Source organism: Notolepis coatsorum, assembly GCF_963971535.1.
Source record: "Notolepis coatsorum genome assembly, chromosome: 20".
Classification (NCBI taxonomy): Eukaryota; Metazoa; Chordata; class Actinopteri; order Aulopiformes; family Paralepididae; genus Notolepis; species Notolepis coatsorum.
Window position 1 is genome coordinate 26,999,996 of NC_140184.1, and position 23,665 is coordinate 27,023,660.

General features: G+C 47.8%; 1 pseudogene across 1 annotated transcript in view; it reads left to right on the plus strand.

Moving 5' to 3' along the window:
- The first annotated feature begins 360 nt into the window (after positions 1-360).
- Positions 361-23,665, plus strand: part of LOC311246846 (long-chain fatty acid transport protein 2-like) — a 33,918-nt pseudogene continuing 10,613 nt past the window's right edge. Inside the window, exons 1-4 of the transcript in view lie at positions 361-448; positions 549-745; positions 19,619-19,677; positions 19,905-20,035. The product of the transcript in view is annotated as a long-chain fatty acid transport protein 2-like (transcript). The remainder of the gene's footprint in view (positions 449-548; positions 746-19,618; positions 19,678-19,904; positions 20,036-23,665) is intronic.

Below are 23,665 nucleotides of genomic sequence, written 5' to 3' on the forward strand. Positions count from 1 at the left end.
ATATGTGTGTCACATAAATGCCATTCTTTAGTGGATTAAAATGATAATTCACTATTAGTGAGGGACACGTCTCAAGTCTCACCTTTGGGTGCTTCTATACAAAGGCCACTGGCATCTCTAATAGGTCTCCAATACTTTAATAAGAAGGACTTACAAAAATATGTTCACAGCATGTTGAAATTGTTTTGAGGTTTTTGCAAAATGATCAAAAGCCTTTTCTTGTGCTTTTCTTTAGTTGCTGTTATTTGTTCTTACACTCTTTTTCTTTTTTCTTAAACATGACAACCTTAGAGAAATAATGACAAGAACCACAAAGTGCGACTGGCCATTGGCAACGGTGTGACGTGTGAGAGCAGAGATATGGAGGTTTCCTCTGTTGCTTTGGGAGCATCGAGGTCAGAGAGTTCCATTAGAGATGCCAGTGGCCTTTGTATAGAAGCACCCAAAGGTGAGACTTGAGACGTGTCCCTCACTAATAGTGAATTATCATTTTAATCCACTAAAGAATGGCATTTATGTGACACACATATTGGGCTTTTTTCCTGAAGGGGAGACGGGACTGCTGGTATTTAAGATCACAGACATTGCTCCTTTCGTTGGATACGCTAAATGAGCGGCAGAACGAGAAGAAGAGACTTCGAGACGTTCGACAGAAAGGTGACGTGTACTTCAATAGTGGAGACCTGCTGAGGATCGACAAAGACAACTTCATTTACTTTCAGGATCGTGTCGGGGACACATTTAGGTAAATTCTCCATAGCATAACTGGGCAATAAAAAAAAATAGGTCTTGTATGCAAGTTTGTACAAAGCTCTGAGATGTGTGCATCCCATTACATTTATAGATGCAGGAAAAGTGTAACCCAATTTACAAGGAAATTAATTAAGGGGAATAACAACCAATTAATAATTCATATATGGACGATAAGTGTTCAGAACGTGATTTACAGTAAGGCATTGGTTTTGTTTGAACAGGAAGACAATGCTGAAGTTTGCATGAACAAAGTGGCCTAATATAATTACGGTATCCAAGTAAAGGAGAATTTGTGAATAGAATACTCTATTATGTTCACTAACAATTTATTAGTTGTGAGCTAAAATGTGAGTAATTAACTTTTGAGGTAGACTATTTCATAGTAGTCTCACTCACTCACTCACTCACTCACTCACTCACTCACTCACTCACTCACTCACTCACTCACTCATGGCACTTTGACTCACGTTAGCTACTCACCACTCTAGTGGTGGTTCACAGACATGGCACTTTGACTCATGTTCAGAGCATCTGCCCTCATGTTTCATGCAAGTGGCTATACAATAATGCCATTGGTAGAGTAATTTTTCAGCACAATTCTGTGGTGACCTAAAGTCAATGGAGCCACGCTCCCATCTATATAAGCCCTGAAATAAATGCTGAAACCTAATTTGGGCGTACTGTGGAGTATATAAATAGACTATAGCTAGTAACTTATTATAGCCTACTGTGAATTTCTCCAGACCTCTATTGGCATTTGGCAGAGCCGGGGTGTGGCCAGCAATAGCAACCCTTCCTCTATCCCCATTCAACGCCAACCCACTTTCACTGTTTGATGGCATTATAGATTCTTTAAAGCTGTGTAACACCAGATAATGTAATAATACCAGATACAGTAATAACTTTTCATTTAGAAGGACTTAATAATGTAATAAAACTGGATAATGTAACAACTTTTTCCGGATGTCATAATGTATGACATTATCCATTATGGTGGTTGTTACATTATCCTAAAACCTTTTGGGTGTATAATGTAATAATTTCACCAGATAATGTAATAATAACCATTTTATTTATTATTTGTTTTTAAGAATTTCACAGTTTGTAACACATTTTGCACAGTAGAGAGAGGGAGAGACCAGTGAACTGAAACTATACAATTTGTGTCAGTTAATGTAGCACAGGTAACCTTTATGTGGCAAATACTAATGTAGCTAAGTATAATCTTGTTAAAAAATCATTAATTGTTTCATGTCATTCTTATCCTATATGTGTCCAAGATGTCTTTGAACTTATATTGCCCCCTATCACATGTGTCTTAAGATGTCTGACCTTATATCTCCCATAACCTCTTCTTAATGTCATTGACCTGATATTGCCTGCATCATGTATGTGTCTAAGGTGTCTTTGACCTTATATCGCCTGTAAAACTATAAATAACATCCTTTAAGGATCTGATGTAACTTTACAAACAACATATCTCAATGCATTTTATTACGTATATATATATATAGATGAAAGTGTTATGTATACTAGTAATCATTTTTTAAATAATACATCCATAATAGCTTTTAGAAAGGTGTGGAATAAAATGATTGCTTTTCCCCCCAAAATGATTGATTCATGAATATCATAAACATTTTTGCAGATCCAAAATGTATGTTGTTTACATGTTGCAGGCATGTATCCCCTAACTACTTCCCATTTCCCCACGTGGAATGCACCTGATTGGATAAATGACATGCAGGTTCTCTAGTGCGGAATGCAATGCAAAATGGTTGCTGCCATTTAGATTTTTAAAAAGTACTATTTTTCCAAAATATGTCTTTGACCGTATGTATAATATACCACAACACAATCATCTATCTTTAGAAAAAAGTTCCCTGATTTGTTTTGAGAGAGGGGGGGAACATGTGCACGTGCATTATATACATTCATGTGTGCAAGTTTGTCTGTGCAAAATGTGTTGCAAAGTGTGACACTTTTTTTCAACCATTCTCAAAAAACGGGATAATGTACAGGTAACAGCCACCGGATAATGTAATAGGTTATGAGTTTGAATATTTATTACATTATCCTGCAAGTTATTACATTATCTGAGTTTATTACATTATAAAGTCCTTCTAAATGAAAAGGTTATTACATTATGAAAAGTTATTACATGATCCGGTGTTACAATAAGCTGCAATAACTATTTTCTAACATTATTTTTCAAATGTTCATAACTTCTCATAACCACATGCATCAGAAGGTCTCACTGAGTCATGGTGTCCTACTCAATCAACCATGCTCTACCAGTGGCCAGTCTGTTATTCCATAATTTAATTTCTTTGTTGAAAAAAGCAGCCTGTGGTTTAGCTCTGCCTATTTTATAAACCTACAATATGCATTTAAAAAGTTACATATTACATCAATATTGTGCTGTCAGAACAGTATTATGTTTGTAGGTGAATTATTTACCTACCTTGTGACCAATGATGATCAAGAGAAAGTTGTATGTATTGTAGTTTAAATCTAGCAATCCATGCACAAAAACAATTAATGTTTTCAGCAAACAAGATTGTGCCATACGTTTTATGTTTATAAGTGAATAAGGCTTTTTTTTTTTTTACCTTGCCCCTTACTGCCCTCTAATGGTCAGAAAATAATTAGTGCAGCGTTAAAGGGGAACTATGCCCAATTTCAGAATTCATACATGTTATTCCACTGGTCTAAGACAGTACAGACATATTAGTGAAAATTAGCAACTCTCTCCCAAATCCAAAAACAAGTGCTAAAATGTCATCATGTATAAATTCTGAAGCTACTCCATAGACAATGAATTTGGAGAGAGGTCATAGGTGACACAGAGCACCCATGGGGAGGTTCTGAGTTCATATGTACATTTTCAGGTCCAGAACTGAGGCCACCACGATAGAATAAAGCTTATCAGTCTCCCATTCATTGTCTATGGAGCAGCTCCAAACTTTATACCTGATGACATCACAACTCTGATTCTTACTTCTCTAGTTTCTGGCTTTGGGAGAGAGTAGCTCATATTATATATATATATATATATATTATCCACTTTTTCTCCCCTTTTTCAATTTTTCTCCCATCCCAATTCCGTTGTGCCAATTCTTCCCTCCCCTGTCTTGAACGTTGCTCGCATATGCCCCCCACTGGCCGATTGTAGGGAGGATAGAAGCCTTGCATCACGTGTCCCCTCCGGTACACGAGGAGGCAGCCTGTCACATCTTTTCACCTGCCAGCGCGGACTCTCATTGGCGAGGTGTAACGTGTGGGAGGCTCACACTACCCCCGCCACTTCCTGTCTCTGCTGTGCAGGCGTCCCCAACCGACCTGTAGGAGTCGCTGTCCACAACGTCCAGATTACTACCCATCGACTTCCACCCGCTAACTCTGCCAATTGAGTTAGTATGACGGCTGGCCCAAGCTGGAGGCAGCACCGACAGCCGGAGTCGAACCCGGTGTCTCTTGCGTTGGTGACGAGCGCAATGTCCGCTGCGCCACCCAGCCGCCCCGAGAGTAGCTCATATTCACAAATATTGATTAAACTGCCTTAGGCCATGGAATTAATATTAGAATGATTAATTTGTTAATTAATTAAAGTGTTCCCCTTTAACCCTTTCACTACCACACTATAAAAGGTTAAGCCTTTGTAGTGGTAGTGAAAGGGTTAACCTTCTGTAGTGTGGTAGTGATAGTGTTAACCTTCTGTAGTGTGACAGTGAAAGGGTTAACCTTCTGTAGTGTGATAGTGAAATCGTTAACCTTCTGTAGTGTGATAGTGTGAAAGGGTTAACCTTCTGTAGTGTGAACGGGTTAACGATAGGTTATGTAGATAACCTAGTTATATTAGTATTGGCTAAGCGTCCCGCTCTGAGCCTTACGAGATACTTCTATCTCCTGTGATACCTAATGTATCTCCCACGAATAAAAAACACATGCACCCCACCTGTATGGGGCCCCGCCCCTTATGGTGGCACCACCCATATAACCATGACTCTGGTCATGAAACACCCTTCCTCGCCAAAAACCCGTCCCAGGAAAAGATCCCTCAAGAGGGAACTCAGGGCGCGCAGAGCGGGACGCTTAGCCAATACTAATATAACTAGGTTATCTACATAACCTATCGTTATATTTCGTATTGCATCGCGTCCCGCTCTGAGCCTTACGAGATAATGGGGAAGAGCGGGCGCGAGACCCGACAGATGTACCCCCTGAGGACCCGTAAGCCCACATCAAGGGGTGCGGGGAGCCCTGTCACCCCATCCTTCCTAACGAAGGGGGGGCGCAGTCAACTCCACCTGAATGCGAACAAGAGGGAGCCAGAACCCCTTGAACACACCGTACAGGCGGAACCACGTGTGACTCAACACACTGCGGCCCATACCCATACACTCCTGCTACCCGACCAAAGGACGGGAAGCAGGAAAGGCCACAGACCCCAGAACCGCCTGGGAGACAGAACCCCCGGTCATGTCCACGAGGTAAAACCTTACAAAGGGGCCCGGTGAGGACCATGAAGCTGCAGCACAGATGTCCTCCACCGAGGCCCCACCCAGGAGAGCGGCAGAGGCAGCCACCCCACGAGTGGAGTGCGCCCTGACGCCCCCAGGGGGATCCTGCCCAGCCAACGTGTAGCAGAGGGCAATACCCTCGCACAACCAACGGGACAGGCGCTGCTTCGACAGTGCCTTACCAGCACGAGCCCCACCGTAACAGACAAAAAGCTGGTCGGTAACCCTGAAGCCCTGAGTACGGCTGAGGTAAATCCCCAAAGCACGGACTGGACATGACAGGTGAAGGCCCGCATCTAATTCACTAGCGTGAGGAGGAGGACGAAAAGCCTGAACCACAATATCCCGGGAGCGGAAGGAACTCCGGATATTCTTAGGCACGGAAGCAGGATTAGGTCGCAGAGTGGCACCGTAATCGGTCCGAAAAGACAGGCACTCTGGACGTACCGAGAGAGCACAGAGCTCACCCACGCGTTTAGCGGAAGTGACAGCCAGTAGGAACGCGGTCTTGAAAGACAGCCGTTCCAACGGCGCCTGCTCGAGCGGCTCAAACGGGGCCAAGGACAACCGACCGAGGACCAATTGAAGATCCCAAGTCGGAGCCAAGGAGCGTTGCACCGGCTTAACGCGTCGAGCGCCAAGCAGGAAACGCTTCACAAGAGGGTGGCTGAACAAAACAGTCCCCTCAAAACCCTCATGACAGGAGGATATAGCTGCCGCATATACCCTCACTGTCGAAGCCGACAGCCTACCAAGAAGAGACTGGAGATAACCCAGAACAGCATCCAGGGGGCAGGAGACTGGGTCCCAGCCCCCCCCCTTACACCATTCTTGGAACGCACGCCACCCGCCCGCGTAAACCGCGACAGTGGAGGGAGCATGCGCACACCGGATGGTATCAACCACTGCGGGATCCATCCTCTCCAGACTCACCCTCCCACCAGCCACACCACCAGGCGTTGACCCAACACCGGAGGCTGGACAAGCACTCCGTTGTGCTGCGAGAGGGCCGTCGCTGACCACGGAATGACCCAAGGAGGAGCGACCAGAAGCTGGATTAAGACCGGGAACCACACTGACGTGCCCCGGTCCGGCGCGACCAAGATCACCGTCCTGCGCTCCCTCCGTATCCGCTCCAACAGCTGACTCAACAGCTGTACAGGAGGGAAGGCGTACAGAAGACCGGGCGGCCATGGAAAGGTCGAGAAGGCATCCACCCCCAAGGGGGGATGATCCGCTCGACTGAGCGAGAACCACAAGGGGCACTTGTGAGAACGTCGGCACGCAAACAGATCTACCGAGGCCTTCCCGAACCGATCCCAGATCTGTCCGACTATGTCAGGGCGGAGTTCCCACTCGTCGCGACGAGGACCGCCCCGAGACATTATATCCGCCGCCACATTTTCCGTACCAGGAACGTGGAGCGCCCGCAGACTGCGCAGCCTGCGGGATGCCCATAGCAACAGTTCGCGCGCCACCCGGAGCAGGCGGGCGGAACGAGTCCCACCCTGCCTGTTGATATACGCCGCCGCCGTCACATTGTCCGTCCTGATCAAAACGTGTTCGCCTACCACCAGGTGGCCGAGCCGTTTGAGGACCAGGAGGACCGCCTTCAACTCCAACACATTGATATGCAGGACAGCCGGGTCGGCATGACCCGTCCAGCTGCCCCCCACTGCGTGGGTCCGAAACGCCCCTCCCCAACCTGTGAGAGAGGCGTCGGTGAAAACCGTGACGTGGGAGCCACTGCTGCCCATGGGGACCCCAGCGGAGAGGATACCCAGCCTCCCCCAGTGGGCGAGATCCCCCCATATCGACAAAGGAACCGTCAACCGTCTCCCTTTGCCCCACACCGGATCTATTCTCAAAGAGAGAAACCACCTCTGTATCCGCCTCATAAAGAGGAGGCCAAGAGGAACCACCGTGTGGGCCGCCGACATAAGGCCCAGCAGACGCATCACCTGCAGCGCCGTAACCGTCCCTCCCAGACGGAAACCCCCGAGCGCGTGACGGAGATCCCCCCGACGCTGCTCCGAGAGGGTCGCAAGCATGGGCTTCGACCTCAATGTCAAGCCCAAGTACTCCACCTGTTGACTGGGAAGAGGGGTACTCTTCTTCCAATTCACAGCAAAACCCAGGCTGGTGAGGAATTCCACCACCAGTCGAGTATGAGACCTGGCAACCTCCTCTGAACGGCTGAGGAGCAGAATGTCGTCGAGATAGAACAGAACTCGTATCCCCCGACGACGTAAAGGCCCCAGAGCAGCCGCCACGCACTTGGTGAATGTGCGGGGAGCCAGAGAATAACCGAACGGCATTCTGTGGTACTCGTACGCTACGCCCTGAAACAGGAACCGTAGGAACTTCCTGTGAGGAGGGAAAATGGGTATGTGAAAATACGCATCCTTCAGGTCTATGGAGGTGAACCAGTCCCCCCTCCTGACAGCAAGCAGAAGGAGTCGGACGGTCAACATCCTGAACGGTCTCACTACAATCAACCGATTGAACATGGACAGATTCAGTATAGGTCTGACCCCCCCAGTTTTCTTGGGCACCAGAAAATAACGGGAGTAGACGCCTGACATTGCGTCCTCTCTCGGGACCACAACGACGGCCTGCTTCGCCAACAGAGATTGGATCTCGTCGGCCAGGGCTGTCACCGCGCCCGACCCTAACAATAGGGTCGGCACCAAACCTGAGAACGGAGGATGGGGCCGCGCAAACTGCAAAACCAGCCCCGCCTCTAACGTTCTCCTCATCCACCGATTCAAGGGACATTCCCGTCGCCATATGTGAATATAATCCCACAGCGCCCCCGCCGTCAACTGACGCTGGGCCGCAAGGAACAGCAGATAATTGGCCCGGTCCCCCCCGTCGTGCAAAGCACCCAAGGGGGGACCCCGACAGAAAGGGCCGGTTTGAAACGGGAGGAGCGGTCATCAAACTTGTGGACACACACTCACCCCCTGAACACCCCTCCAGCACACGCTGAGGAGCCGTTCCGCAGCCAGACACGCAAGGCCTGAGGACCCCATGGGCTCCTACACGCCGAAGCCCTGCAGTGATATTGCTACCACTCAAATCACGCCAGCCTCTCCTTTGCAGACCACTGCCGGTTTGACGGGAGTGGGAGGCAACAGCGCGATACCCCGCCTGGCGAGGGCGAAGCCGGGGTAACCCCTGCTGAGCATTCAACAGAAGAGGCACCGAGTCCCCCTGCTGACCACTGGAGCTAGTGGCAGCTGTAACACCAGGTTCCACCCACCCACAACCTGCGGTGTAGGAACCACGCGACGACGGAACATTCTCACGGACAGACCCAGGCTCAGCCATCAACTGGGTGTCAGCCCCTGTCTCCATGAGAAGTGAAGAATGGGGCCGCATACGCTTCAAAGAAGGTTCGCGGCCCGCAGCCAAAGGAGAACACTCAGAGCCCCGCTTCTGAGGGTAACAGAAAGCGGAATGAACGGGGAGCGGGCTGCTCGCGGCAAAATGACGACGGGGTGGTTTACCAACCCCGAAATCACCCAAAATGGCCGATCCCTCGGCCGCCAAGACTGTCGGCCTTGCGAAACCCTGTCGATTCTCCAACCAGGGCACCACTGGCGGGGGAAACATGGCCGCCTGTCGAGGATCTCGCCACAGTTGACGAGACCGTGCTCCCACCCCTGGCTGCACAGCGTGAGGCGGTGTAGGACCCGAATCAAAAACCGCCTGCGCCTCCACAGAACGCCCAAAAAGACTATCTGTGGAAAAAGGAGTCGTGAGGAGAGAAAACCTATCCTCTTCCCCAAGAGGAGACTGCTCCAACCAAACATGCCTAACAACCAAAGTCGATAGCATCCGAATCCTCCCCGCAGTTATAGCTTGCGACTGAGTCAAGATCTCTATAACACCACAAACATGAATCACGTTCATAGTGTCGGTTGGACCCAAAGACCTACAACCCGACGCCATCTTGGATAGGAAAGTAGCCAGCTGAGCCACAACACTGGCCGCCGCTAAATGCCATCCTGCAGCAGTATACCACTCATTCGTCCATACTGCCACCCTCCGAGCCGACATGCTATCAAGCAACGGCCGGGCGGAACGTCGTTCATCCCCGCCTGGGCACAAAAAAGAAGCTACCTGGCTACTTAGCCAAGGTACCCCCGGGCTGCACCCCGTCGTCAGCCCCTTCACCCGCAAAAAAGGTAAATAGAGCTCAGCGAACCCCCCCACACCCACCACCGACTGACCTTCATCAATGAAGCTGGCAAGAGGAGGGAAAAGCGGAATCCCGCGGCGGGGATTATTAGACATTCCAGCGTCAACATCAGCGTTAGCAGAAGAAGCAGCAGTAGCATTAGCATTAGCAGTAGCATTAGCATTAGCGTCAACAGCATGTTCCAGGATCGCCAAGACATCGCCCACTACAGTGGAACGATCGCCAAGCCGCCCCGGCCCTGGTGCCGAAACATACTCCACAGCACGACCAACACCGACATTGACGCCTACTGACACAGACCTCACCTTTGTACAAGCCGACCCGTTAGCCAAACCTTGTACGCTGCCCCTCGGTCCGTCGCCGTCAGCCGAGGAACCACCAGCATAGGTCTCATGTGTCGCCGAAACAAGCTCCAGAGAATCCAGGGAAAAACAACTCTCCGGTAAGCCCTCAACATTATTAATCTTCCTTAATCTTTTCATTCCGCTAGCTCGTATGGTGCACGCATCCAATACGCTGGGACGAAAATAGAGGAAGGGTGTTTCATGACCAGAGTCATGGTTATATGGGTGGTGCCACCATAAGGGGCGGGGCCCCATACAGGTGGGGTGCATGTGTTTTTTATTCGTGGGAATTACATTAGGTATCACAGGAGATAGAAGTATCTCGTAAGGCTCAGAGCGGGACACGATGCAATACGAAATATAACCTTCTGTAGTGTGATAGTGAAATCGTTAACCTTCTGTAGTGTGAAAGGGTTAAGGTAAAAGTCTGATTAAGCCGTTTACATGATTCCAATTGTCTTCCTGTTCTGCTACTGTCAGACTTAACCAAAGTAAGTCATGATTCCCCACTGTAGCACTTGACGGTGTCATCCTTCAGTTATATTTCGTATGGCTATCGCGTGCCGTTCTAGCCTATTGAGATACCCCTTATCTCCTAGTACCTACTGTACACCACAACGAAACAAGTTCAACTTATGCACCCACACCTGACCGGGTCCCGCCTCTATGGAGGCGTAGCCTATAAGACCATGGTCATGGTCACCAAACACCCTTCCTCTATTTTCGTTCCATCATATCGGCTGCGTGCACCGTATGTAACTAGTAGTATGAAAAGATTAGAGAAGATTCGTAATGTTGAAAGCTTACCGGAGGTTTGCTTTTCCCTGGCATCTTCGGAGCATGTTTCAGCGACACATGGGGCCTGTGCTGATGTTTCCTCGGCTGACGACGGCAGACCGGGGGGCAGCGTACAAGGTTTGACTAGCAAGTCGGCTTGTACAAAGGTAAGGCCTGTGTCATTAGGCGTCAATGTCAGTATTGGTAATGCTGTGGAGTATGTTTCGGCGCCAGGGCCGGGGCGGCTTGGTGATCGTTCCACTGCAGTGGACGGTTTCGTGGCAATCCTGGAGCACGCTGCTAACATTAATGCTGCTACTGCTACTTCTGCTAATGCTAATGTTGACGCTGAAATGGGTCGTTGTTCTAATAATCTCCGCCGCGGGATACCGCTTTTCCCTCCTCTTACCAGCTTCATTGATGAAGGTCAGTCGGTGGTGAATGTGGGGGGTTTCGCTGAGTCCTATTTACCTTTTTTACAGGTGAATGGGCTAACAACAGGGTGCAGGCCGGGGGTACCGTGGCTAAGCAGCCAGGTCGCTTTTTTCCTGTGCCCCGGCGGGGATGAACGGCGTCCCGCCCGGCCGATGCTTGATAGCGAATCGGCTCGGAGGGTGGCAGTATGGACGGATGAGTGGTATACTGCTACAGGATGGTATTTAGTGGCGGCCAGTGTTATGGCTCAGCTGGCTAGTTTCCTATCCATATTGGCGTCGGGTAGTAGGACTTTGGGTCCAACCGACATTGTAAACATAGTTCATGTTTGTGGTGTTATGGAGATCTTGACACAGTCGCAAGCTATAACTGCGGGGAGGATTAGGATGCTATCAACTTTGGTTGTTAGGCATGTTTGGTTGGAGCAATCTCCTCTTGGGGAAGAGGATAGGTTTTCTCTCCTCACGACTTCTTTTTCCACAGATAGTCTTTTTGGGCATTCTGTGGAGGCGCAGGCGGTTGTTGATCTGGGTCCTACACCGCCTCACGCTGTGCAGCCAGAGGTGGGAGCACGGTCTCGTCAACGACTGTGGCGAGATCCTCGACAGGCGGCCATGTTTCCCCCGCCAGTGGTGCCCTGGGTGGAGAGTCAACAGGGTACCGCAAGGCCGACAGCCTTGGCGGCCGAGGGATCGGCCATTTTGGGTGAATTCGAGTTTGGTAAAACAAGCCGTCGTCATTTTGCCGCGAGCAGCCCGCTCCCCGTTCAATCCTCTCTCTGTTACTCACGGAAGCGGGGCTCTGATCGTTCTCCTTTGGCTGCGGGCCGCGAACCTTCATTGAAGCGTATGCAGCCCCATTCTTCACGTCTCATGGGGACAGGGGCTGACACCCAGTTGATGGCTGAGCCTGGGTCTGTCCGTGAGAATGTTCCGTTGCGTGGTTCCTACACCACATGTTGTGGGTTGGAGGAACCTGGTGTTACAGCTGCCACTAGCTACAGTGGTCAGCTGGGGGACTCGTTGCCTCTTCTGTTGAATGCACAGCAGGGGTTACCCCGGCTTCGCCTTCGCCAGGCAGGGTATCGCGCTGATGCCTCCCACTCCCGTCACAGCGGCAGTGGTCTGCAAAGGAGAGGCGAGCGTGATGTGGGTGGTAGCAATATCACTGCAGGGCTTCGGCGTGTAGGAGCCCATGGGGTCCTCATGCCTTGCGTGTCTAGCTGCGGAACAACTCCTCAGCATGCGCTAGAGGGGTGTTCAGGGGGGGGGGTGTGTGTCAACAAGTTTGATGACAGCTTCTCCCGTATCAAACCGGCCCTCTCTGTCGGGGTCCCCCCTTGGGTGCGTTGCACAGCGGGAGGGACCGGGCCCACTATCTACTGTTCCTTGCGGCCCAGCGTCAGTTGACGGCGGGTGCGCTGTGGGATTATTTTCACATATGGCGACAGGAATGTCGTCTGGATCGGTGGATGGAGAGAACATTGGAGGGGGGGCTTGTTTTGCATTTCGCACAATCCCATCCTCCGTTCTCAGGTTTGGTGCCGACCCTATTGTCAGGGTCAGACGCAGTGACAGCCCTGGCCGACAAGATCCAATCTCTGTTGGCGAAGCAGGCCGTCGTTGTGGTTCCAAGAGAGGACGCAATGTCAGGCGTCTACTCCCGTTATTTTCTGATACCCAAGAAAACAGGGGGGGTCAGAACTATACTGGATCTGTCTGCGTTCAATCGGTTGATTGCAGCGAGACCGTTCAGAATGTTGACCGTCAAACTCCTTCTGCTTGCTGTCAGGAGGGGAGACTGGTTCACCTCCATAGACCTGAAGGATGCGTATTTTCACATCCCCATTTACCCTCCTCACAGGAAGTTCCTACGGTTCCTGTTTCAGGGCGTAGCGTACGAGTACCAGAGGATGCCGTTCGGTTATTCTCTGGCTCCCCGCACATTCACCAAGTGCGTGGCGACTGCACTGGAGCCCTTGCGCCGTCGGGGGTTACGAGTTCTATTCTATCTCGATGACATTCTACTCCTCAGTCGTTCGGAGGAGGTTGCCAGGTCTCATACCAGGCTGGTGGTGGAATTCCTCACCAACCTGGGTTTTGCTGTGAATTGGAAGAAGAGTACCCCTCTTCCCAGTCAACAGGTGGAGTACTTGGGCTTGACGTTTTCCTCTTGGCCTCCTCTTTATGAGGAGGATACAGAGGTGGTTTCTCTCTTTGAGAATAGATCCGGTGTTTGACAAAAGGAAACGGTTGACGGTTCCTTTGTCGATATGGGGAGATCTCGCCCACTGGAGGAGGCTGGGTATCCTCACCATTGGGGTCCCCATAGGCAGCAGGAGCTCACACGTCACGGTCTTCACCGACGCCTCTCTCACGGGTTGGGGAGGGACGTGTCGGACCCATGCAGTGGGGGGCAGCTGGACGGGTCATGCTGGCCCAGCTACCCTGCATATCAATGTGTTGGAGTTGAAGGCGGTCCTCCTGGTCCTCAAACGGTTCGACCACCTGGTGGTAGGCGAACACGTTTTGGTCAGGACAGACAGTATGACGGCAGCGGCGTATATCAACAGGCAGGGTGGGACTCGTTCTATCCGCCTGCTCTGGGCGGCGGTCGAACTTTGGCTATGGGCATCCCGCAGGCTGCGCAGTCTGAGGGCGCTCCACATTCCTGGTACAGAGAATATGGCGGCGGATATGATGTCTCGCGGCGGTCCTCATCACGACGAGTGGGAACTCCGCCCCGACATAGTCAGGCAGATCTGGGATCGGTTCGGGGAGGCCTCGGTAGATCTGTTTGCGTGCCGACGCTCTCATAAGTGCCCCTTGTGGTTCTCGCTCAGTCGAGCAGATCATCCCCCCTTGGGGGTGGATGCCTTCTCGACCTTTCCATGGCCGCCCGTTCTTCTGTACGCCTTTCCTCCTGTACAGCTGTTGGGTCAGCTGTTGGAGCGGATAAGGAGGGAGCGCAGGACAGTGATCCTGGTTGCGCCGGACCGGGGCAAGTCAGTATGGTTCCCGGTCTTGATCCAGCTTCTGGTCGCTCCTCCTTGGGTCATTCCTTGGTCGGCGACGGCCCTCTCACAGCACGACGGGTCACTGTTCCAGTTTCCGGTGTTGGGCCAACGGCTGTTGGTGTGGCTGGTGGGAGGGTGAGTCTGGAGAGGATGGACCTTCGGTGGTTGATACCATCCGGTGTGCGCATGCTCCCTCCACTGTCGCGGTTTACGCGGGCAGATGGCGTGCATTCCAAGAGTGGTGTAAGGCGGGGGGCTGGGACCCAGTCTCCTGCCCCCTGGATGCTGTCCTGAGTTATCTCCAGTCTCTTCTTGATAGACTGTCGGCTTCGACGGTGAGGGTATATGCGGCAGCTATATCCTAGTCTTATCATGAGGGAATTGAGGGGACTGTTTTGTTCAGCCACCCTCTTGTGAAGCGTTTCCTGCTTGGCGCTCGACGCGTTAAGCCGGTGCAACGCTCCTTGGCTCCGACTTGGGATCTTCAATTGGTCCTCGGTCGGTTGTCCTTGGCCCCGTTTGAGCCGCTCAAGCAGGCGCCGTTGGAACGGCTGTCTTTCAAGACCGCGTTCCTACTGGCTGTCACTTCCACTAAACGCGTGGGTGAGCTCTGTGCTCTCTCGGTACGTCCAGAGTGCCTGTCCTTTCGGGCCGATTGCGGTGCCACTCTGCGACCTAATCCTGCTTTCATGCCTAAAAATATCCGGAGTTCCTTCCGCTCCCGGGATATTGTGGTTTAGGCGTTTCGTCCTCCTCCTCACGCCAGTGAGTTGGATGCGGGCCTTCACCTGTCATGTCCAGTCCGTGCTTTGGGACTTTACCTCAGCCGTACTCAGGACCTCAGGGTTACCGATCAGCTTTTTGTCTGTTACGGTGGGTCTCGTGCCGGTAAGGCACTGTCGAAACAGCGCCTGTCCCATTGGTTGTGCGAGGGCATTGCCCTCTGCTACACATTGGCTGGGCAGGATCCCCCTGGGGGCATCAGGGCGCACTCCACTTGTGGGGTGGCTGCCTCTGCCGCTCTCCTGGGTGGGGCCTCGGTGGAGGACATCTGTGCTGCAGCTTCATGGTCCTCCGGGGGGCCCTTTGTAAGGTTTTACCTCATGGACATGACCGGGGGTTCTGTCTCCCAGGCGGTTCTGGGGTCTGTGGCCTTTCCTGCTTCCCGTCCTTTGGTAGGGTAGCAGGAGTGTGTGGGTATGGGCCACAGTGTGTTAAGTCACACGTGGTTCCGCCTGTGCGGTGTGTTCAAGGGGTTCTAGTTCCCCCTTGTTCGCATTCAGGTGGAGTTGACTGCGCCCCCCCTTCGTTAGGAAGGATGGGGTGACAGGGCTCCCCGCACCCCTTGATGTGGGTTTACGGGTCCTCAGGGGGTACATCTGTCGAGTCTCGCGTCCGCTCTAACCCATATCTCAATAGGCTAGAGCGGGACGCGATAGCCATACGAAATATAACGATAGGTTATGTATATAACCTAGTTATATGAGTATTGGCTGAGCGTCCCGCTCTAAGCGGCCCTGAGTTCCCTTTTGAGGGATCTTTTACTGGAACGGGATTTGGCGAGGAAGGGTGTTTGGTGACCATGACCATGGTCTTATAGGCTACGCCTCCATAGAGGCGGGACCCGGTCAGATGTGGGTGCATAAGTTGTTTTGTGGTGGTGTACAGTAGGTACTAGGAGATAAGGGGTATCTCAATAGGCTAGAGCGGGACGCTCAGCCAATACTCATATAACTAGGTTATATACATAACCTATCGTTCTGCCTGTGGGAAAGTGTGGTGAAACGAGATTCATCAATTATGCACGTGGACAGATCTTCATGATCAATATAGGTTCATTAGTAAAACACATGGATCATCAAAGTACATGCAAGAGAGGTGAGATTAGCTTGGATGAAGAGGAGCATGCTCTCGTTGTGGATGAAGAGGAGCATGCTCTCATTGTGGATGAAGAGGAGCATGCTCTCGTTGTGGATGAAGAGGAGCATGCTCTCGTTGTGGATGAAGAGGAGCATGCTCTCGTTGTGGATGAAGAGGAGCATGCTCTCGTTGTGGATGAAGAGGAGCATGCTCTCGTTGTGGATGAAGAGGAGCATGCTCTCGTTGTGGATGAAGAGGAGCCTGCTCTCATTGTGGATGAAGAGGAGCCTGCTCTCGTTGTGGATGAAGAGGAGCATGCTCTCATTGTGTCACAGGGGTCACGGATTGCCACAGACTATTCAAATGCACACCACATCCCTCAAATAGTATAGGCTATACCAGGGGTCAGCAACCTTTTTGACATGGAGTGCCTGTTTGAAAAATAGTTGTAACTAGTGTGCCTCAACAATATTCCATGCATCGTAATTTTTTTTCTCATAATCAGGTATTTTTTATGATAATTTTTACATTATTACATCATTATTGTTATTGTTATTATTAACAATATTATTATGATGGTTGTATCAACCCTAAATCTGAGTTGGGGGGGGGGGGGGGGGGGGGGAATGCAATGCAGACAATGCGACCATTTCACTCACATTTGCCCATTCATTTTTGGACACATCACACACCATCGGTGTGTGTACTGTACGTGTGCTGTCATAGCTCCACCTACAGGCCTAATGGAGAACACCAGGAGAACACCAGGATGTGAATGGAGGGTGAATGTGAGGTATATCGTGTAAATACGTTTTGATTGATCGCAAGACTACACTGTAAAATAAGTGAATAATAAGTTACCAGAACTTAAAAATATTGAGTTCAGTTACTGTGCATTAAGGTTTTCAGTTTTCAATCCATAATAAGTTAACAGAAAAATAAGTACACAACCACATTATTTCAACCTAATAAAACTATGTTTATTGTCATTGTTTTAAGAACACAAGTTGACTTGGTAATACTCACATTTTGAGTAAAAAAAAATGGCTTTTAACATGTGCAATGAAATAGAAAAATAAATAATAAAATGTTTGATTAATCCCACTGGTCACAATGGTGACCGTAATAATGTTTTTGTTATAAGGCTCTGCAAATGTTACTGAATGATGTAGCAATGTATTTCCAGCTAAATTGAAATAATAAACAAATAAAGGGTCTCAATTAAATATGTGGTAGTAAAAAGAACCTGTGGGAGGATTTCAACAAGATAAATGCGACAACAGTGCAAAATATTTCACTATAATATTTCAGAGCAAAAAAAAAAATATATATATATATATATTTTTTTTTTTTTTTTTTTTTTTTTTTACTGCTGCCCCCTGTGCCTATGCAAATGCCCCCGCAGGCATGCGTGCCTAGGGTTGCCTACCCCTGGGCTATACGTTGATGCAATGCACATCCCTGCATGCACATCTTTGCAAGTTTACAACATTATTGAGACTGCTATAGAGCTTAGTAGTCCTGCCCAGTTTGGTGACATACCGCTGGTCCCACTTTTCAGAAAGAAATATATGGCCTACTATTATAGGCTGAAAAAGTAATTCATTTTATTCAGAGTTAACATTCAAAACATTCAAATGTGGGTTTTATCACATTTCAAAATGATTTATATAAATATTTATGAAATACCAGGCTAAAATAGGGCCAGTAGCAACAGTAGCATTCCAACAGCAGCAACAGAAGTTTGTTTGTAATGAATAGAAGACCAATAGACCTCTCACGCATTTATGCCATTATGACAGCATCTTCCTTTCCCGTTTACCATAAATTTTGTCCTTGATACTGCATGTAGTTAGTTAATGGTCAAATTGGGTTTCACCAAAGGATTTCATGTTTGTTAACATTCCAATTTCTAAAAGCCAAATTACTAACACTAAATGACTGGATGTTGCTGGGCGTTGTTGACGGGACCACAGCTGCATGAATGATGCTAGGAGCGATTTTTAACAGTCCATTAATTTCCCTATAGTTGTAGTAAAAACAAAGTCACCTGTGAGAGGTTTACTCTATGTACTGTAGAAGTCTAACTCAGCATGGATTTAAGTCAAAATTTTTATTTTCTCTCAATTCTCTTAACTCATTCAGCGCCGGAGCTATATGACTGAATTAGGTCTAGATGGCCACCGCTTTAATCAATGGGAGGACGGGGATATTTGCGAGTGCTTAAAATATATCTTAAATTATGGCTATGGGTCTAATACACCCGTCGCTTATCAATGAGTTGCTTGCAGTCAACAGTCACAAAATGGATTGTTTTTTCATCAGTACATTTCCGTTTTATACCGTTTTGAATAAGAGTATAGTTTTGGTGATTTCTAGTAATTCCAGAGAAAGACGCGATAATAGCCCTTTAGTGGAATACACAAAACACGTTGTAATTTTTCGGCTGATTTATGAATAGTTTTCAAATAAACGCTAGATTATGAAAAAAATCGCTTATCCGTGCATTGGTCGGCGCCAACGGCACGCACACACACACACACACACACGCTCCGATGGAACATCTGATTAACCCAAGATTTGTAACATAAAGTCCTTACCTCACATCTGATGTCCTGCAAAAAGATTGATCCAATTCCTGATCACCATTCCAAATATTGATCGCGTTTATTGATCCAATGTTATATATCCAAAACACATAATCCATGCTGCTCAGTGTCCCCATGTGCGAATATCAAAAAAAATATCAATAAATTTAAAGGTAGCTATAAACAAGCACTTATGGACACATATGAGAGAGGAGCTTTTTTCTCATTTGGATATTTGGATATATAAAAAACTGTACTTTTATTTTTTTATTTGTTATATTATTTTTTATTAAATTATAATGTCAAATATTGTAAGGAAGGGGCAGGGCTTGATAAGTTGTTTTACTTCCCCCTGTTCCTTCTCGAACACTTATTGTATGGAAATAGTCTTTGACTATTTACCTTTAGTTTTTTAAACTTGTTTTATGTTTCTATGTTCGAGACAAATAAAAATCAAATCGAATCAAATGTGGTATAATATACTGCATGCCCGAGAAGGAAAACCTGGACCGGACTTTATTTTTTGATGCACAGTCCCAGCTAATCCAATCCAATGATGTGCAATACCATCCGGGAGACGATAGGCGGCGGTATTTGCCCTTTTGCGAGCTCAGACCCATTCCCAACGATAACATCAGGTTGGATGGATGAAAATGAATGGATATCGCTAATAAAAGAAATAACGATTAAAACCCGACTATACTCATGATTGGCGCTCAAACGATGGCGAGTTAACCCGACTATACTCATGGTTGGCGTCCAATGAGTTAAGCTGCGATCCTCAGACACAGATCGGCTGTCCATCCTCCACACCCACCTACGAATATTTGGGGACGGAGCCTTTCGAGCAGCGGGCCACGGAACTCTCTCCCGGCTGAGATCCGCTCCGCCACATCCTTGGACTCTTAAGACAGCCTTGAAAACCCACCTGTTCACGGAGGCCCGCGGCCTCGAGTCGCCTCCCTGTCCATTGTTGCTATAATTTTTCTGATTATGTTTTATTTGTCTTTTTGTTGCTTTGTAAAGCGTCCCTGGGTTTCATGAAAGGCGCCATATAAATCTGATTTATTATTATTATTATGAAGCCTTAAAATGTATTTGACTGTATCCTATAGGTGGAAAGGAGAGAATGTGGCCACAACAGAAGTAGCCGATATCCTCACCATTGTCGATTGTGTGAAAGAAGCCTTGGAGTCTATGGAGTTCAAGTACCTGGTAATAATGGATACTTTTCTACATTTGACTTTACTTTAGTATGTTTGATAGTCTCTACCACCAATTCAATCAAAACAAATGCCAAAATGATGTGTTTGGTGACGGTACAGTAAGTTCCCTCGGGAGAGGGCTCGTCTTAACTTCACAGGGCTTATGTGTTTGTTATGTTGTGCTTTTATTTTGAAGGGCATGAAGGGAGGATAGGGATGGCTGGCGTCACTGTGAAGGAAGACGTCCGGTTTGATGGCAGACAAATGTACAGCCATGTGGTCAGTTACCTACCCACATACGCCCGGCCTCGTTTCATAAGGATTCAGGTAATTACTTTTGATGACTCAAAATATATTCTTTTCACTCCTGTCCATGTTTCTATCTGCCCAACTGTCTGCACCAGCCATAGTTCCTACACTTCTGATCCAATTTGGATAAAACGTTGCACATAGGTTACCAGTAGGACAAGGACTCTTGAGGCCAAGAATTTCCATCATTGTCCATTGAAATCAATACTGAAGGTAAATGTTAGATCTTTTGAACAAAAGAAGGTGATACTACACAAGGCCTCACCTAGACTCCGGTAATCAGATTTCTACCACCAGTTTACAACAGGGACATGACTAAATTAAGCCATGTCCACAGTACATAAAAACACTAAAACACTAAAGATCTCTCCGTCCACACAACCAATGCAAAACGCTCACATGAACTGACCTGATGGCAGGCTGCAGGGAGGTCTCCATGGTCCTGATTGCAGAGAAAATACTGCAGAAATATTTCAGAAATATCCATATACACGTGGACAGGGTGACATGATGTTAGCGATTTCGAAAAGCTCTGTTTTAGCTCTGTTTCGCCCATCCACACATATACAGGCAAAACAGGGTTAAAACAAAACTCCCTGGAAGGCATTTTCGAAAAAGCTTTTCAGTGGCCTAAAACTTTGTTTCCCGGCCAAAATGCATAGAAAATACTGCATTTAAAAAAATAGTTGATTAAATTGTGTTATACCTATGCATTAAAACGACCTAGCAAATCTTACTTACATTAAAATTGTAATGTTCGCTATTGGCTATTTGGTCACTGTCATCATAAACCAGGAAATGTCATGGTTCATAAACTGAGACTGTTTGTTTATTAATTAATTATCACAATAAAATACACATACTTTACGGTGAAATGCTTGGTTATGTATGAGCCCCCGAGAGTGTGCTTTATACAGTAAAAAAAAAAAAAGTAAGTACAGAGGAATATACAATATACAGTAAAAATGAGTAAACTGTGTGGTACAATGCAGAAAATGAGGTACAAAACTTTGAGGTAAGGTGCAAATGCAAATGAGGTATGAATGTAGTGAACATCTCTTTAATAATAGATAAATATAATGTAGTGTTAATGTGAGTGTGTGCATGTGTGTGTGCAATGAGTGTAGATGCTGGGTTTAGATGACGTTCCTTTGGTTTAGTGGGCGAGTGGTGAGTGGACTCTGCTGTCACACAGCCATGCAGGCAGAAGAATGGAGCTACATTCTAGTGAAGCGTCTCGCTCCGCTCACGGCAGGAAAGAAATGTAGGCTAATAAAAAAATTTCATAGTAGGTTTACATAGCTGACGTTACCCAGCTAAAGTTACAGGCTTTGTCTGGTCAGGTGTAGGCATCTCTTCTTGAGTGTCCTGCTAGCTGCTCAGTGTGATTACTGTAGACCCCGTCATCAAAAGCAAAACTCGGTTTTCGTTTCCTAATTGCGTGCATCTTTTGAGTTTAGAGCTGGGTGGGGATTTCAGTGATGACTTGCTGTGCTATGTACTTACCGATTATAAATATAGCTCCTTTGGACTGAAAGTGCAATCGTTTGTTCGATCAATCTACCCTGTTCACTTCAAAAGGCTGTGTTACATTACGAACAAGGGTGCAAAAACTAACATAGGAGTTTCAACCGACATGGGAGTGAGAAGATTATAACCAGTGTTGCGGAAGCTACTCTGAAAAGCATAGTTCTAGTTCATCCCTCCTGGCCACCAGAGGCACTGCTTTAGGCACTGCCTCTTCCATCTTGTGCATGCACAGGTTGAGTATTTACACCAACAAAGTCACTTGTTGTGACCCCTGATGACCTGAGCTAGGGTATGTCTTCCGGTGTCATCAGCGGCTCAGTTCCTTTTCATCTACACTTCACAGGTCTATACTGTAGTAACGTTAGCTAAAGCTAAACCATTGTTACTCAAGGGTGTGTCGCTGGTAGCCTTGTGACCGCACATCGGTTGGAGTTGCGGGGTACTCGGCGAGTAGGCTACTACCCGCCCTCCAAAGGCTGCGACAAGCTATCCCTCTCCAGGGAAGGAACTTGGTGTTGATGTTCTACACTGAATTGTGGCTTCTAGCCTCATCACCGACTGATGGGTCTCAGCTGGTTAAGTAGAACTTACAGTCTGTAGGTTATCATATGCCAACAGTTTTCCAGCTTGTCCAGTGATTGACTCCTTGAGATCTACTGGTAGATCGAAAAGGCATGGTTACCCACCTCTGGTCTAGAGCACCTCAGGGAGTTGCAGCTATATGCCTTGGGCATGGCTACTATATTGTCTGAGGTGGAGCTCAGGATGATATTGGTGCGACTCCAAGAAGAAGACTTAAGTCTTGACAGGTTTTCTTCTAGGGTGGATCAGTTAACTGCTGAGCTGGCCCATATGAAGTCTGTCCTCGAGGAGGACATGGTTTCAGTGGCAGCGTTAGCCTCTCACTTTAACGACCGCGAGGGAGAGGGGGCCTCCCGTGCCTTTGAGCCGGCCTCTCGTTCCCCGGCTTGTAGCTCCTCAGATGGTACAGAGAATAGTTCCATGGGGGCCTCAAGAAGTTCCTAAGAGTTTTGTCATTCCACATGCTGAGCACGGCAGATGTTCTCCCGACTGTTGCTCGAGAGGAATGGTTCACGTCCATCGACTTGAAGGGTGCTTATTTTCAGGTTCCCATTGTGCCTCACCAGTTTCTGCGTTTTGCCTTCCAGGGCCATCACTTTCCGTCACTTTCAGATTGCACGAAAGGATTCTGTAGGAACAGGGCTGCCGATGACACCGTGACTTTGTTGCTATAAATAGTCGACCTGCGCAAGACGGAAGATCCATTGCTTAAAGCACCGCCTCAGGAGGGATGAAATAGAACCTAAGTTACATAATGTAACTCGTTTTATAAGCTACCAATGACTTCACACCGGAAGAAGTTGAACTACCTTCAAGAGAAAGATAGTTTGGTTAATTAAAGTTACATGGAAAAAGTAGGTCAAACTATTTTATAAATAAACATCTGCAATGTTCTACACATTTATAACATTTGGCTAACACAAAATTAGGTGCCATGATTGCAAAAAATACCACTCCATTGAAAGTGAAAAGTAAGTGCATACTGTCCTCCTCACTTTAATAGCTGTCTGCCAGCCTGATGTGAACCAACATATGGGTTATTTAACACATTGGGCGCCAGCCATTAGCCTGGTCCTTGTGGCTAATGTGCCACGTTTCCATAACATATTGTCACTATGTTTGGAGAGCTATATCTATATTCTATATTATACTTATGGAGACAATACTATAGTCATTTGACAGTGACTTTCTTCCGTTGAACATGCAAAAAAGAGAATGTTTTCATGCATACGTTCGCGCATTATCCCCTGGTGAATATAAGTATAGTTTAGGAGTGATCCGGGATAATTCCTGAAAAGCTGAGTTCTATTTCATTATGGCTCCGCTCAGCATCAGTTGCATATATCTCGCTTCAGTGGATATGCACTGAATACATTTCAAAATGTACCTTTACATACCAACATCCGTCTGACCACACCCCCATCTGCTGCCTACATAAGCAGGGGTGGGGCCACACACTCATCTCCTTCTCAAATTTCATCCACAATATAGTGCCTGTATACCAATCACTTGGCGAGGAAGAAAGTATTAGCTGGA